Source organism: Lotus japonicus, chromosome 4, assembly GCF_012489685.1.
Source record: "Lotus japonicus ecotype B-129 chromosome 4, LjGifu_v1.2".
In the NCBI taxonomy this organism is placed as follows: Eukaryota; Viridiplantae; Streptophyta; class Magnoliopsida; order Fabales; family Fabaceae; genus Lotus; species Lotus japonicus.
Genome location: NC_080044.1, coordinates 16,288,040 through 16,294,858, shown reverse-complemented (window position 1 = coordinate 16,294,858; position 6,819 = coordinate 16,288,040). Strand labels below are relative to the sequence as shown.

General features: G+C 35.0%; 1 long non-coding RNA gene across 12 annotated transcripts; it reads left to right on the top strand.

The window, feature by feature from the left end:
* The first annotated feature begins 958 nt into the window (after positions 1-958).
* LOC130710976 (uncharacterized) lies at positions 959-6,387 on the top strand. Of its 12 annotated transcripts, none has more exons than XR_009010527.1 (10): positions 959-1,361; positions 1,468-1,545; positions 1,786-1,844; positions 1,966-2,053; positions 2,157-2,248; positions 2,461-2,538; positions 3,538-4,330; positions 4,429-5,416; positions 5,530-5,689; positions 5,821-6,387. It is a non-coding gene; the product is annotated as an uncharacterized LOC130710976 (long non-coding RNA). The 12 variants fall into 12 exon arrangements; XR_009010524.1 differs by having other exon boundaries at positions 2,423-2,538; positions 3,640-4,330; XR_009010521.1 differs by having other exon boundaries at positions 2,423-2,538.
* Positions 6,388-6,819: the final 432 nt, after the last annotated feature.

Genomic DNA, 6,819 nt, shown 5'->3' with positions numbered 1-6,819 from the left:
CCAACACTTGGGTGATCAGTACATGATCAATGCCTGCCACCTTTCTCGCCGGCGAACGATCGCTCACCTACTCCAACCAATCGCCAGTACGGAGCGGTCGTTCTCGCCGCTTGTGGACTTGTGGGCTTGTGGACTTGCCGGTTTGGGTTGTTCGCCAAGATAAAAAATGCTTGTTTCTTTTTGCTTACGCCATGTTGGCAACGTAGTTTACTTATTTTTTCTCAAGCCATGTTGGCAGCTTAGATCCCAGTGTACTATAGGATACATGTAAAGGCATTTAAAAGACACACTTAGCTCTCATACTTCGAGCTCGGTGTCTTGTGGACTAGTGGACTGGGCGAGCCCCTAGAGGGGCAACGCCCAGTGTGTAGCCCGCCCCGAGGCGAGGGCCTGGCCTTAAGTTGGGCCTCAGCTTCGGAGGCCCAATCGGCCCAATAGGTAGTGCCCAAACTCTATAAATAGGAGGTAGTTACCAATTGTAGAGGACTTTGGCCCATTTGACAAAATAACACATAAAATTCAACATTCTCTCTCTCATTCTCATTCTCTCTAGCACAATTGTCCACTCTCTAGGTACTATCCCTATCCTCAATGTTCATTCCCAGAACATTATGATTGTTTGACTATTTCAAGCATTGAATGTCGATTACATTTAAAAAAAAAAAATTTACGCATGTGGAACTGATAATAAATTTGGAAATATTTTTTTGGGTTTACCATTGATGATGTAAATTTGAAAATATACCAAGTTCTTAGCATGTTTTCCTTTCTTCCACCATTTATGATTTCATTCTTTAGAGGTGCCAATTAAGAAAGAACCGCGGTTATGGTATAACATAAAAATTAAAAAATTAAATAATGTTTAATTATTTTTTCATGGAAAATAATGTTTAATTAGGAATATACTATCTACCAAAAAAAAAAATGGAATATACTTCAGCTACAAAAGATGTCACCATACGTTTTCAAACCAAATTAAGCTTCGTCCACCACCGCCCTTCAACAACGACATCGCCATCTGCCCCAATTGTGATTCTCCTTGACCGAGTCTCAGTAAAAAGATGAAGCACAAGTGGTGCGCCTCTACTGCTAGATTACCTGCAACCTCTTTTCAAGCCCCAAGAATTAATATCTCAGATTTCCCTCATCTTGCTTCGTAGGTCTCATCTCCACCACACCAAGAACTCACCTCCTTTCTCCGACCTCCTCAACACCCATCCCCGATTACCAATTGGCATTCACAAATCGATTGTCCTTGGAACATGCTTCAGTGTCGTTCCCTGGAATACAGTAGAGTCAAGTACAATCAACTCTCCGGCCTGGGTCGCCGCAAATTTGGAACCCGAAAATTCACAGCAAAGGTTCGAAGGCCCCCTCTCTGATAAACACATTATTCATTTTGTGTATTTCGATTTCTTCCTGCTTCCATCCATGTCTTCTTTTTTGATTTTGATTGTTTGGTTGCAGGTCTTCTCAATGATGGGATGATCACAAAGGGTTTGGTTGTTTCTCTACTTCTGATTAGGCAGTCAATGACCATTTGGGGTAAGTCTTCTATGTTGTAGTGTGATAAAGTTCTTATTTCTTTTTTCCTTGACTGCAAAATCTCTATTTGAAATCACTATTTGTTAGTGCATGATTATTGTGCAAAATCTCAATTTCTATTTCTTCCTATCTGTTATTCACATGCATTTTTTAATCTTTCTGTTGTAAAATGCTTTTCTAATTTGTCTTAATATTCTGACTCTTCACCAATCTTTATAAGCATATTCCCGTTTAATGCAGGTCCAAAATGGTAGTTTTTACATTTTGACAAAACATAGGAGATCCTTTTAATGATTTTGGTAAGAAAAGTCTCTCTCAACATAGGCGAGTGGGATTCTTCAATTTTAGACCGGCTTTCACTAAATTTAATTAACCATTATCTTACCTGATATATAATAATAACAATGCATCTTCTTTCAGTTGAAGGTTACAGGAAATAAAGATCATAATGTTGAAGGTTGCAATTAGTTGCCACCTGCATGTTTTTCTCCTCATCTTTCTCATTATGGTATAAATCTTATATCTATCACATAAGTATTGCATTTGGACTGTAATGCGTTTTACAGATGACTATAATATATTTTACAAATGAATTTTGCTTGCTGCATTAGGTTTGAAAAGGGTTTGGTTTTCTGCTTGGTGTGTCATTGTACAAATACACTGCTGAAAGTTGCCTAAGTGCTTCCAAATAAATGTGGCACAGGTAAATGTTCCTCCTTTAGCTGCAATATCTCATGTTACAAGGGTTTATTTTAGTTTGATATTAATTTTCAGAGTTTGTTACAAGTTTTATATAGGTTCATCAGTTTGATAAGCAAGGTTGGATGAAATAAACAATTTAAAGCCTATAAGTTAACAATGTGCTATATTGATGCAGAGTTGGAGAAAAATCTAACTGAGGCTGAGTTGTTGCAGATGAGAAGAGAGAGAGTATATGAGGTTCACAGGAAAATGGACCAATCGGAACTTGAACACGACTTGGGTGGCTTGGATGTAAGTAATTGTTGGTCTCCATCAAAATGCTGCAATTACATTTAAATGTGTTTTTCCACTCATGTGCACTTAATGTAAGAGCATTTTGTACTTACCATGTAATACCCAGCTAGGTAACCGACCCAGTTTAATAAATGTTATGGCTTTTGATTCAGTTTCGTTTTAAGAGTGAAAGTCACAATTTGAGTTTTCCATATAGTTTTGATCAGTTCTAATTTTGAAAGCTTCATTTCCTTTGTTTTTGGTGAATGTCTCAAGGTCATTGTATAGTTAGTTGTTTTAATTCATATTGTTTCTTTCGAACAGGAAAAGCTTATGATCACATAATTTTGTATCTGTTTTTTTATAGTAATTGGCATGTTATTCTATAGATAACACTTCACTCTTTTGGTACAATTCGAAGGGGAATTTCTAACACTAGTGAGTTATTTTGATGATGGTTTTTGCACATTACTCATGGAAATAAATGGTGTGGACTTCTTCTGTTAATACCAAGTTAGCAGAGCCGCTTGCCCATAAAAAAAGTTGGTACCCCTTTTTTTAATAGTATTTTGAGCATGTTTGGAAATTCTTCTGTAATTGATTCTGGAGAAAAAATTGAGGAAAAAGCTTAGTGAGCAGCTTCTCCTTGTGCCAGAATTGATTCTGGAGAAAAATAAGTTGATCCAAACATGGTATAAAAGTCTATATGGAGCCCAAGGAAGAAAATTGATGGACATTGCTTCCAGTTTTTAATGTATTGTTTACGAATGGTGATGTTAATGGATTGTTGTGTTTGAGGAGCTCCATTGAAATTAAGGTTGAAGATTTAAAATTTTGTGAGTTAAGGTGCTTCCACAAAGTTTCAAGCTGTCATGGATTGGGGCGAAATTGAGGAAGCTGTACTTGGGAGTGGGGTTTAAAGTCTAAGTGAATGATTTTTCCATTTTTCCAATATTGATATTGTTTTGGGTACTTCATGCACTGGGTGTTGAGTACAGGTCTTATTATTGTAAACAGATTGCTAAACATAGTGAAGGATTATTATTTTCTACTTGGCTTTGGGTCAAAGTTTTAGCAAGGTGAGGTTTATTTTACCCATTGTTTGGCTTCTTACTGCAGTTGACAATTTATAGCTTTCATTGAAGAAAAGATGGTCTTTGGCCAAGTGAATTCATGTTTAATGGGCTTTCTGCAGTTTTGTTTGTGTGAGTGCCTTTCTTTTTAGGAAAATGTGTCTTTTGGCAAAATATATTGGTGTTTTATGTGGATCAAGATCTATGCATGTCCGATATTTGTTGGACTACATTGCTTTATTACCCGATATTTTGATTGTTTGATTGATTGAATGAAAGAATTACAATTGCTTTTTCATGTCCCTTTGTGAATGGAAGCATCGCTCAATTAAGCTTGAAAGTATTACTTTTGCCATTATATAATGCTTTTTCTAATAAGAATGCTGATTCTGATTCCAAAGATGAAGAAGAAAATGATAATGAGCTAAAAATGAAAGGCATCTCAAACAAGAAAAAGTTGTGATAATATGTAACATGCTTATTTTATTTTTGCTGCTTATCCATTTTTTTACTGTCGTCTTCCTTTTGAGAACTGTACTGAAAGGTTTAATTTGGTTTCAACTTTTTTCTATTAGTTTGGCATCATGGCCATTTTGGAAATGCTTGGTAGTTTCATTTTCATTTTCCAGGTGTGGGATGCTACTGCATCAGACCCAAAGTTGCTGGGGTTTTTGAAATCTTATAGCAATACCGTACCTGTGCCTAGGCATTGGAGTCAGAAGAGAAAGTTTTTGCAGGTTAGTCATCATTCTAAACCGATAGTTATGGGTTAATTATGCAAGCATTCCTGATAACTGTGTGCTCTCTCTTATATATATGTATGTTGTGCTTCCAGGGGAGCGGCTGTGGCAATTACCAAGCCTGGACCTGTAGGTGTTTGGCAATTGGCATCCTTGAGTCATTTGTCTTTTATTATCTGTTGTATTGAACTGGCATATTATGTGATATAATGGGGATATATAATCATGTGATATTTTTGCATAATATTATTGGGCATTGATTTATGATAAAGGTGCTAATAGTTCTGCTTTGAGTTTTCATTTGCCTTTCCATAGTGCTTAATGCTCGGGCTGAATTCCTCTTATGTTAAATTTGTTTAATGTTGATGTTACTTAACGGACTTATCCCAAATGCCATTTGAGCAGCACATAGGAAATGCTTTTGGTAAAACTAATGAAGATATATCTAATAATGGTTCTGAAAGATTTATGGTAAAACTGGAAGATTATGGTTCTTTGTGATGTCAAACCGAAAGGAATAGCATGATGCATACTGGTGTGATAAGGCTAAATGCATACCTTCCTCTTGCATGGGCATGTCACTGATTGCATTTCAAATAATGGATGAAACATATGAGGAAAAGGTTGAAAGGGGAGTTTCTGGCCAAAATTGGACATGTTTCCATTTGGATTGCTAACTGATCAGGGTAATGAGATTCGGATGCTACAGTTTTATAACTGGAGCAGTTAGGGGTAGCACAACGGGGAAGGTGCAGTAAGAAGTGATTCTAAGTTTCGAATAGGTTGTTCGAACATAACCTTAAAGTGATTATTTCGTTACTCTTTTTACTCTTATTTATTATGACCTTAAGTTTGTTTGATTAAAGTAGAGATTACAGATGAAGGTTTCAAAGCCTGAAATCATCCAGTACTATAAGAGGGAAGAGGTGATAGAAGAAGCCACAACTATTTGGTCTCTTGAAGCTGAACCGTTCGATTAGGTTAAAAAATCTTTTAAAAGATAGGTACTATATTCTTCTCTTCCACTGAAATTAGATACCTTACCAAAGGAGAAGGTTCACATTAACATCGTCGTCATTGGAGGTTCACCTTTATTTTCTCATTCCCGTTAAATATTGTGTTCTCTTTTATTTGTTCTAAAGTTCTTATCTTCTTTTGTTTGTACATTTTTGCTTGAAATGCAAAAAATGCTGCAGCAGCTGAGCTTTCAGAAGAGAAAGCTCTTTAAGACTATGGATGAGGTGTTGGAACAGAAGGAGGATGATCTTAAAAGTCATGGTCCGAAGCAGGAGAAGCTTCACTTTGAGATGTACTGTTATGTTGGGGTATATAGAGCTTACTTATTCGCTGAACAAGGTAAGTTGGCAGAGTACTTGAAACCTATTCTTCCTATTCATGGTGGTAAAACTGAAATTAAACTATAAATGATTAAAGTGAGATAGGATCGTGGTTTTATATAATAGTGTGGTTTTATTGATCTGTTGCAGAAAGAGTTCAATTTCATTAAGGGATTTGAGCACAACTATCAAATAGATGAGAGCCTGAACCAATTGGGAAGAAGTTGCATGTGAGAAGATGAATCTCTACTATGTTACATATTACAACAAATGAATTCAAGGCATAGATAGAGTTATCTTTGATTAGAGAAGAAGCCTTTTAGCTTATTGACTTTGTGAATGTTATAAGAAACGAGGTGAAGCAGAATACTATAGAGACAACTTAGAAGGAGGATAAAGCTAATTAAACTGTTCAAGGGAGAAAAATCTAAAGAAATTGTGTCAGTTGCAAGCGCAAAAGGCCAGAATATGGGATAGACATCAAGACATAAATAGGGGTATTGAAGTTATATATGTTGCACCAAACATAAGATGATGTCAAGAAGAGTTAGTGATTGGGAGCTGGACGATTGGCAAAATTTGAGTTTGTTAGTTGCATTATTTGAATTATTAGAAGAAAATTTCACTCTTAACATGGTTTCAGTGATTTATGCAATTCTGAAAAAAAAAATTGATGTAATTAATTTAATAATTTGATTATTTTATTGTTGTTTATAATTAACTTTTTATGAAACTTCTTTTTTTATTCAATTAAAAGAAATACTTTTATCCTACAAACTTTTTTGTACCTTTTTGTGGCTCTTGCTCCTTAAAAGTATGTCGTACAGGGAATATAAAATATTAACATAATATAGACGATACCTAATTTATATTTTAGTTAAGAATGAAAAAAATCCCACGGTTACATGAAAATACTTTCATTTTAAAACTAATGAACATATATACTTTTAATATAATTTTAGTACTTTTTCATTATTTTTAAATTAATTGATGAGTAATAAAAGAATTAAAATTTGTTGGTGAAACTATGTCATACGGGCAAAATATATGGAAAAAACTCTCATGAGGAGCATTTTAAATGAAAATCCTTTCATGCTAAAACTTATAGGAAAATAAATTTTAAAATAATTGCAATACCTTTCTTATGAT